This window comes from Diabrotica virgifera, chromosome 5, assembly GCF_917563875.1.
Source record: "Diabrotica virgifera virgifera chromosome 5, PGI_DIABVI_V3a".
Classification (NCBI taxonomy): domain Eukaryota; kingdom Metazoa; phylum Arthropoda; class Insecta; order Coleoptera; family Chrysomelidae; genus Diabrotica; species Diabrotica virgifera.
The window spans coordinates 105,548,750-105,559,533 of record NC_065447.1 but is presented as its reverse complement, the minus strand read 5'-3'; positions in this window follow the sequence as shown (position 1 = coordinate 105,559,533).

Here is a 10,784-nt window from a genome sequence, read left to right as displayed (position 1 = left end):
AGCTACAATTATATTTACTAAAGAACACGGTGCAGCCAGTAGGCTTTATATGGGCTCCATCACACATTGGACTTCAAGGAAACGAAAAAGCAGATTTTAATGCCAGAGAAGCAATACACAGTGTTAGTGAACTTAGTGCATGTTTCCGATTAAAAATCATTCCTTAAAGAAAAAGTGGTAAACAAATGGGAAAACGAATGGAATCTTTCGCAATCAACCCTACGCACAATAAAGCCCTCAATTGAACCTTGGTGTGAGATAGATTTAAATCGCCAGTTGTTTGTGAAGCTAAATCGTTTACGCATAGGGCATAGCATACTTACTCACAGCTACCTAATCTCCAAATCAAATCGCCCTATTTGTGACCTGTGTAATTGCGACATCAATGTAATACATATGTTAAGCGTACGGCTCCACGGGCGAGAAATTGACGCTAGCAGTAGCAGTAAAATGAACTTAAGGTTCCGCGGAACGGAATAGGAATAGCCGAACTCTACCGACTACAGAACTTGTGCGTAGTCGGTTCAGTTCGGCTATTCCCATTCCGTTCCGCGGAACCTTAAGCTTATTTTACTGCTACTGCTAGCGTCGATTTCTTGCCCGTGGAGCCGTAGCCTAATAGAGTGTCCTAAATATATCAGTGAAAGACAAAAACACTTAATACCCATCAGTATAAAAGCAGTCTTAGGATCACACTGTAAGCTTACACATTTGATTAATTATTTGAAAGAAATTAATGTTTTCTTCTTCTTGATGTGCCTATCCGTGACGAATGTTGGCGATCATCATGGCAATCTTCACCTTATCTGCAGCAACGCGGAAAAGCTGCACAGATGATGTGTTTAACCAGGTTCTGAGGTTTTTTAACCAGGATGTTCTTCTTCTTCCTGGACCTCGCTTTCCAAAAATTTTTCCTTGCAGGATGGCTTGTAGGAGGGCATATCTGGATTCATTTCGCATAATGTGTCCAAAGTATTCCAACTTTCGAGATTTGATGGTGGTTATTATTTCTCGGATCTTCTCCATTCTTCTAAGAACCTCCTCATTTGTGACCCGATCAGTCCATGGGATTTTAAGAATTCTCCGATATAGCCACATCTCAAATGCTTCCAACTTTCGGCACATATCCTCGTTCAAGGTCCATGATTCAACACCATAAAAAAATGTTTATATAAATTAATGTTTTTGTAAACCCCATTCTTAATTTGTAAATTATGTTACTGTTACCTAAATGTGAACTTACGTAATAATCAAAATGCTATTAGATTTAAGTAACCATGTAACAATGATAGTACGGCTAATAATACTCTGGGCTAATTAGCAAAATTCATGGAAAAGTTATTTACCAGCAATTTCATTGCTGGAATCAAATTATAAGATTCTATATATTAATAATATAGGTATGCAAAGTCCGCAGATGGTGTGCTACTTTTTTTATAAACAAAATGGCGCCGAAAAATCGTATTTTTGAAGATATTCTCCTTTAGGCGCGATTTGATTGAGGGTAAAATTGTACATAAATCTGCACGCCTGCGCAGACAGTATGTACACAGACAGTATGTAGTTCATTGCTAATCTTTCAAGATAGGTATGTATGTATCTGTAACCGTGAAAATAAGTCATTAAAAGAATATATTAGTGTTTTTAGGAAATGTATTATTTATTATAATTCTTGTGTTTTTGGATTTGTGTTTTTCTGTATAAAAATAATAGAATATTATGTAAGCATAACATTTTTACACTATATGTCGCCGTGTTGTTTAATTATATCCGAAACTTACATAACAATTACAAGGACCTCGCTGGAGTAGTTGGTAATGCATTAGCTCTGAGATTGGAATGACGCGGGTTCAAATCCTGGGCGATTCATATTTTTTTTTTATTTTTGGTTTTAATAAAATTTTTTGAATGTGGTAGATAAGAAAGTTAGTTTTATTTTTAAATAAAATACAAATAACCTGATAAGTATATTTACTTCGTTTAAAATACCTATTATATAATAGAAGAATATCTTCTTACGTGCGTACAAAGTACACACACATTCTTTTTTTTTCAATTATTGCTCTATAACTCCGAAGATTTTAACTTTATAACAAAACACCCAAATAAAAATTCACTGCAATTATATTCTGCATAGAGATATGTTTTTCCAGATTTGCTCCGACGAAAATTTTCCTCGGAAAATGCGGGTTTTCCCAACAAAATCTCTAATTTTCAAATAAAGTTTTAGGTATAATCAATAATTAAAAAACTTAGTGACATCAAAGCTTTCTTGGTATAGATTGTAATTCCAGAAGCAGGTGAAAACTAAACGAATATTTTAGCAACAATTCAATTGTTAATTAACAATTTACGATCGCAATATTAACCAAAATAATCATGATACATTGATCAAATTAATAGAGATTATAAAGATGAGATGCTTATTTAATATTTTATCGACAAAATATAAATGTTTCGTTTTTTTTTTGCATAATTTTTAAATTTAAAAGAATTGTTATAATACGCTGGTCTAATAAGTAAAGTACAAAGAAAGGTTATTTATCAGCAATTTTATTGCTGGAGTCGAATATTATGATCCTATATATTAATATTATAGGTATGCAAAGTCCGCAGATAGTGTGCTTTTTTATTATTAACAAAATGGCGCCCCCAAATCGTGTTTTTTTCAATTATTGATCTATAACTCCAAAGATTTTAACTTAACACCGAAAACATTCAAATAAATATTCACCTCAATTTAATTCTACATAGAGGCATGTTTTTCCCGATTTGCTCCGACGAAAATTTTCCTCGGAAAATGTGGGTTTTCCCAACAAAATCTCAAATTTCCAAATAAATTTTTTGGGCAAGTAATTATTTATCAATAATTAAATAATTTGGTGAAATAAAAGCTTTCTTGGTATAGATTATAACTGCAGAATCCGGTGAAAATTAAACGAATATTTTAGCAACAATTCAATTGTTAATTAACAATTTACAGTCGCAATAACAACCGAAATAATCATGAGGCATTGATGAAACTTAGAAAGATTATAAAGATGTGATGCCTATTTCATATTTTGTCGACAAAATATAAATTTTTCGTTTTTTTGCATAATGTTTAAATGTTTAAAAAAATAGTTATAAACAAATAAACATTTCTCAGGAATTGTTTACTATATTATAATTTTAAAAAATACTTAAAATGCGCATTTCAAAGGTCTTGAAAATGAATGCTTTAAAAATGTTTTCCAACTATTTGCAAAAACGTCATGAAACAGAAAATTTAACATACGATAACTCCGTTGTTTATAATTTGTTTTAATTATTTCAAAGCTTAAAAGTGAGTTTATGGTACAAGCTAATTACTCTCAAAAAATAACAAACATTAGTTCAATGGTTATATTTTAATCAAAGATTAAATATGTTGTTTTTTGTAATTTTTAGCGCGAAAGTAGGCTTGATACAGAGCCGGAGATGTTCACTCGAAGCGACTGACACGCTTTAAACTCGCGCGAGTTGTGTATGTGGACGGGTATAATACATAATACATAGCTATGGTACTGTATTAGTCTACTTTCGCGCGTGTAAATTACAAAAAAAATATATTTATAATCTTTAAATAAAATATAACTATTAAACTAATAATGATATTTTTTGTAAGTAATTAGCTTGTACTTTATAATCACTTTTACGCTTTGAAAGAACTAAAAAAATTATAAGCAACGTAGTAATCGTATGTTTATTTTGCTGTTTCATAACTTTTTTGCAAATTGTTGGAAAAAAGTTTTGACGCATTGCTTTTCAAGATCTTTGAAATACGCATTTTACGTTAAAATTAGAATATAATAAAAACTTTCTGAGAAACGTTAACTTGTTTATAACTATTTTTTTTAACATTTAAAGATTATTCAAAAAAATTAAAAATTTATATTTTGTCGACAAAATATTAAATAGGCATCTCATCTTTATAAAATTTCAAAGTTTGATGAGTGTATCATAATTATTTTGGTTATTATTGCGTACGTAATTTAATAATTAACAATTGAATTGTTGCTAAAATATTCGTTTAATGTTCACCAGTTTCTGGAACTATAATCTAAACCAAGGAAGCTTTTACGTCACCGAGTTATTTAATTATTGGTGGATAATTATTTATCTGAAACTTTATTTGATATTTAAAGATTTTGTTGGGAAAACCCGCATTTTACGAGGAAGATTTTCATCGGAGGAGATCGGGAAAAACATGTCTTTATACAAAATTTAATTTCGGTGAATTTTTATTAGGGTGTTTTTGGTGTAAAGTTAAAATGTTCGGAGTTATGTAGCAAAAATTGAAAAAAACAAGATTTGGGGGCGCCATTTTGTTAATAAAAAAAGTAGCACACTATCTGCGGACTTTGCATACCTATATTATTAATATATATAATCATAAGCTTCGATTCTAGCAATAAAATTGCTGGTAAATAACTTTTTCCAAAAATGGCCTATTCTCCGATAATCAGCCCAGACTCTAACCCAAAGTGGTTGATGTTGTCAAAAATAAAATAAAAAAAAGAAAAGTGACTGAATTGATTAAATTTTGCTAAATTTTTAAAGCTTCCGCTCTGATTTTCCTTTTTTAATACGCTTTATAGCCTTTGATTCGTTAAACAAGGCAAATTGCTGTTAAAATTGCCATTTACTCTGTTTTTGTTTTTTCAAGCACATAAATAACTGTCGTGTTTATCTTACGATAATAACCACTCACTTTGTTTTATACTTTTTATCAAAATATTTGAAACAAGAAATTTGAGAAGCAACGATAGCACAGATAATTAAATTTATATTTTTTATTTGTCTGAAAGGAGAACAAAGTAAAGCTGAGATATTACGCTAGGTATCAGCTATTTTTTGTATGTATTTATTTGAACATTTAGAGAACATAAGATATATTATATTTTATAATTGGTTGAACATCTGTTTAGAATACGCAATTCCATTGGAATCTCAAGTAATAACTTATTATAATAGGTTTTTCCCACTGGCAGATTGCACTACAATAGGCATCTTTTAGGCCAATCAAGTTACGTTTTAACTAGATACAATACGGAACAATAGGACATTACAACAGAACATAAACAATTTGATTTGAAAATCAATTTAATTTGAGCAGAAAATTCAAATTATAGCAGCCAATTCAAAACTCGCCCTCATTCGTCGTGATATCATATAGTTAAAATTTTTAAGACCCGCCCCAATAATTCATCACGTTTGATATCCGTTTACTTGTTATAGTAATTTTCTTGTGTATGTATCTCAGTTTTATATATACCTTTAGATAGTTGCTGTAAACTATATTTATATTTCATCATATTTTGAGTGTTTTTGTTAACACAATTTTTTTAAAATGACCGAAGAGGGTTTTTCTAAAGGGCAGTCTGAAAACTTACCCATTTTATATATGTTTTGGGTGGCCACATATTTTCAAAAGGTTGAAAATTTTTCACAGAATTGATATTATATGATGAATTATTATTTTTAGCTTTTACATCTACATACATTCTGTAGGTAAATAATATGAGAGTAAGTAAATGTCATTCAATCTGTATTCTACATCTACCAAAATATGCCAAAAGTCCAATTTTATTTGTGTTCAAAATAAACTCAGTTCGTTAAACATATATTAAACAGACAAGATATATTAAATACTTACTTTAAAATAATCTTCACACATCCGAAGACCTTCAATTCTACCTCTCACAATCCGAACACACACACTTCAATTCTACCTCTTCAAAAACTGTATCAAATATCAATATAAACAAAATTGTGTTTACTTTTATAGGTGACAGGAGATCTGCAATAACAGGATATAGCTTTGTGAAGTCACAAGTGCTGGCGAACTTTTTAGATCGATTTAAAAATTTAAATATAAGGAAGGTTTAAAATTTGTATTTCTAAGTTATAAGGAGAAACAACATCTCGGATACCTTTGTAACCAGTGAAGTATTGAAGCCAGGAGGAGAGCTGAGCCCACTATTATTCAATATATTTATGGATGAAATCATCAGAGCCTGTTCAAACAAAGCGAAGAAATTAAAAGTAGGGTACAAAAATTTACAAATGGTGACGATTTCGGAAGGAGCATTCGCGGACTATGTGATGGTAGTTGCCGAAAGTGAACAAGTCCTTCAAAGTAATATGGAAATCTGGAACGAAACAGTAAAAAGATATGAAATGATTATGAACAAAGAGAAAACCACAGTAATGAAGATAGGAGGCAATCAAAAAATGAGAATTTCAATTGGGGGAAGAAAATTAGAACACAGAAAACATAGAGAGAAGTCGACATGTTTGAGTATTTGGGCACTAAGATAGAGGATTCAGGAGATGAAGAAATGGAAATCAATTCAAGAATATTTTTTTTTTTTTTTTTTTTTTTTCATATTTTTGGAGGTGGGTGGGAAATCTTCTTAAGATACCGGTCTTATGCCTGGTTATGTGGGATTCCCTCGCCGCCGCTGAGATGGCTGCACAGCTCACCACGTGTGGTACGCTGAGCCGCAATCCCCGCCGGGGCAAGAACCTACCCACTAAAAACCCTCCGTCCTCTCAACCAAACATACTTGTGATCTGGGAATGCAGGCCGGGATCCGCTCTGGTGGGGGCATATCTGCGACACTGCATTCACCTCACGTCTCATTAAATATCTACAATGTTACATTTATATACATACACAGTTCGACTTAATTGCCACATATATACACACATATATACATATACACACATATACACATATATACACACGCATATCCTTTTTATGGACGTAGTTGTCTTCCTTCAGTCTCCTTAGATTGGAGCGTTTGTCTCACGAACGCATGGGTCCTTGCCCACGTACCTTCATCCTCACACATCCTCGCAATCATATCACTCACAGAGTCAAAACGAACACCATTCCTTCTCTCCAATTGTATTCTATCCACACTCCATCTTGCACACTCCAACAACGTATGTGACACTGTGTCGACCAAACCACAGTAAGGGCAGTTTTCTGTAGCCGCTTTCTTGAACCTGAAGAGATACGAACGGAAACAACCGTGACCGGTGAGCACCTGCGACAGGAAATAGTCCAAGCGCCGGTGCCCACATTCGAGCCACGTCTTCAGGTCCGGTATAAGTGATTTGGTCCACTGCGCCACATCCACAATTGCCTCCCATTCACTTTGCCACATCCGTATGGATATGGCTCTCTCCTCGCGTCTTACACTCTCGGTCGGACCGTTGTCCCTAGTACGATAAAATAAACGGGCCCTCTCGGAAGCCAAGATGTGAGAGGGTATGCAGCCGGTGATGGCCCACAATGCTGCCGCAGACACAGTTCTGTAGGCGCTTGCCACTCGTAAGAGACTTGCTCTGTCTGTGCGCGTCAAGAGCCTCCGGTAGGACGATATTTCTACCGCCTCACTCCAGACTGGGGCCGCGTAAAGAAGAACAGACTGTACCACACCGTGCAAAGCCCTCCTCCTTTCAGATTTGGGCCCGCCAATGTTGGGCATTATCCACCCCAACGCGGCCGCTCTCTGCGTGGCCTTGCGCGTCACCACTCGCAGGTGCTCGCCCCAGCTCCCATTCGTGTGGAGAGTCACTCCCAGATACTTAACACACTTTTTCGGGATGATCTCTGCTCCGCCGCACTCAAATATCACGTTCTCGCGTTTCCGTGGTCCCTTGAGGATCACGGCCTCGGTCTTCTCCCCAGCGAGTTTCAGACCGCGCTGACTCATCCAATCTTCCGCGAGATCACATGCACGCTGTGCTTTGTACAGAAGTTCATCAGTATCCCGCGCTACCACCAATAACGCAAGATCATCCGCGAACGCGAAAGGAGTAACCCCCTCACCGTATTCGAGACGCAATACCCCGTCATATGCCAGGTTCCACAGCGTCGGGCCAAGAACGGACCCCTGCGGCACCCCAGCCGTGACATCCACAATTACTCCTCTCTCAACAACAATTCTCCTGTCGGATAGATAGTCCGAGACCAGGTTCCTCAAGTAGCCAGGGAAGTTCCTATCCTCAATCGCTCTCATCACTGTACTCCATTGAAGTGAATTGAAGGCGTTTCTAACGTCGAGCAGGAGCAAGGCGGCCCATTTCTGGTCGCGGGCCTCCGTATTCAACGTTCGGTGCAACCCCAACACTGCATCAGTCGTGCTAACATTCTTCCGGAATCCATACTGTCTGGGGGATAAGCCTCCAGACCTCTCAATCGCTTCATTAATCCTCTCACGCAACATTCTCTCAAACAGTTTACAAATACACGAGAGGAGGCAAATCGGCCGATACTTTTCCTCTCCTTTAGGGAGGAGTATTAATTTTGATGTTTTCCAGTCCTTGGGAAAGGTATGTTCAGCGAGTACAGCGTTCATATGGCCCAGAAGCCACGCCGGCTCCAGTAGACCCAGACGTTTAACCGCCTCAGGCGGTATCCCATCTAGGCCCGGGGCCTTGCGGAACTTAAGGGCCCCCAACGCTTCAATAAGTTCGTCTAGGGAGAAGGGCGCAGCCCGCTCAACAGACCCGTCCCCCCGCGCTCCATGCCATTCGCCAGACGGGAAGAGCACTCGTGTTACCGATAGCTTCTTATCCAGCGGCATTTCGTACAGAGGGTATGCGCCGAAACGCTTCATTACAATTTTGTAGCCTTGTCCCCATACGTCCTCGTCCAGCTCGTCACATAGACCCCTCCAACATTCTTTTTTTCTAGAGCGTATCAACCTATTCAGCTCCCTCTTCTGTGCACGATATTCATTTTCCATTTGTAGCACTTCATCAGCGTTTGCTCTACGTTTCCTTGCACGCTGTACCCTTCGACGCAATGCCACACATTCCGACCTAGCATTCGCAATCTCAGCATTTCACCAGTAAGGCATTTTCCTTACCCTTTGTGGAGCTACCTTACTGGTCCTCATTGCACTTTTCACGATTTGTTCTAGTCCCTCCGGCGAGGGCGGAAGGTTTCGAACCAATTCCACTTCCCATCTAACACTCTCATCAAACACTCTCCAGTTAGTCGATTGTATTCCGCATCGGGCTCCCGGGCCCTGAGAGGTTCTGTTTCCAGTAGCGATGCCCATTCCAGTTATCGAAAACCCAATGTAGCGGTGATCCGTACCCGTATAGGTTTGCAGCACCGCCCACTCCTTCACACAGCTAGATATACGTTGGGACGCAAAGGTAACGTCTATGTACGAACCCGTCACAGAATTGCCTCTCACAAACGTGGGTTCTGAACCCCTGTTAAGTACAACAAGGTCCAGGGTTCCTATCCATTCGCTCAGCATTTGACCTCTAGTGTTGGTGATAGGAGAACCCCATTCCGCCGATTTCGCGTTGAAGTCCCCAAGCACCACGCACTCCCGATTCAATCGTCTCACTTCATTCATAATCTCATCCAGCTTACTTTCATATGCGTCGATTGCTATATTCGGTGAAATATAGCAACAGACCAGATTCATTCTCTCCATCTTAGCGACCAGATATCCATCGTGTTTGACAACATCATACACACGTAGGTGTCTGTTGCAGAAATATATCCCAACCCTACCCGAAGCATCCGCAATCCATCCTCGGTTCCCGACCAATGTGGGGTTCGGTTCCGCCGCGATTAAGACGTCAAAGTTTCCCTCCGCGGCGGAAGCCACTGCGAGACTATGAGCTAATCTCGCCGTGCCCACATTAGTCTGGAGTATCTTCAGATCCGGTCTCTGTTTTCTGGTATCCATTATATATACAGGATATTCATTCTCACATCCACACGCTCTGTCAAATTGACTCTCGCGTCCATTCGACCGCTCCATTCCTAAGACTGCATTCTCCTTTCCGTTTCCTTCCTGGCCGTGTTAACCAGATGTCGGAATTTCGGACATTCCATTGAGTTGCCCCGATGTCCTGTGACTTTGCAATTAATACATTTGTGCCCTTCTTCTGGGCAATCGTTCACGGTGTGTCCCTCTGCTCCACACCGGATGCATCCCTTCAAGACCTCATTTTTACACTCAGACCTGCGGTGTCCGTACTCCATGCACTTGTAGCACCGGGCGATACGGATTTTCTCCTTAATTGTGCAGAATATATATCCCACCCTAATAAATCCTATCCGTATAAGGCGCGCTGCAATGTCTTCATCGACCTCAACTGTGGCGTTGAGGTCTCCGCCATATGTCTTACGAAGGGGTCCCCTGACTTGACACGTTCCGTTCCGTCCCGCAAAGGTCTCAATCGCGCTGACAATGTCAGTTTCTTTGGTTAGACCATCTGCTCCATTTACAAAGAGCTCCCGCCTGACTGTGCCACCTTTCGCCACTGCTCTTGTGACCGTGCCCTGTCTAGCTGAGACGATGCCCTTCACCGTTTCCGCCATCTCTCTGCCTCCTCCTAGTTCCAATACAATACCCTGATCTCTGGTCTGCCTAAGACGTTTGACAACAACGTCGCTCCTGCCGCACAGGTCTGTGCGTAACTCACCCAGTAGTTCGTCGAAGGACTTGTCCTTCGCCTTGGTGAGCACTACCACTCCTTTACTCTCTCTGGGCTTTACCATGCTCGCCCAGCTCTTCCTCGGTCCATATACCGCGGCTTTAACTTCCTTACCCTCGGCTGCCCACTCTAGAAGCTTTCGAGTAAGGTCTGTCCCCAAGCACGTCGGAGCGAAGAGCCCTACGCTCTTCCTGTCAAGGTGGCCCATCCTATTTAGAAGTTTACGGCTTGCCGCCAAGAACTTGACCGCCTCAGGTAGATCCGTGTTGCTGGGTATGAAC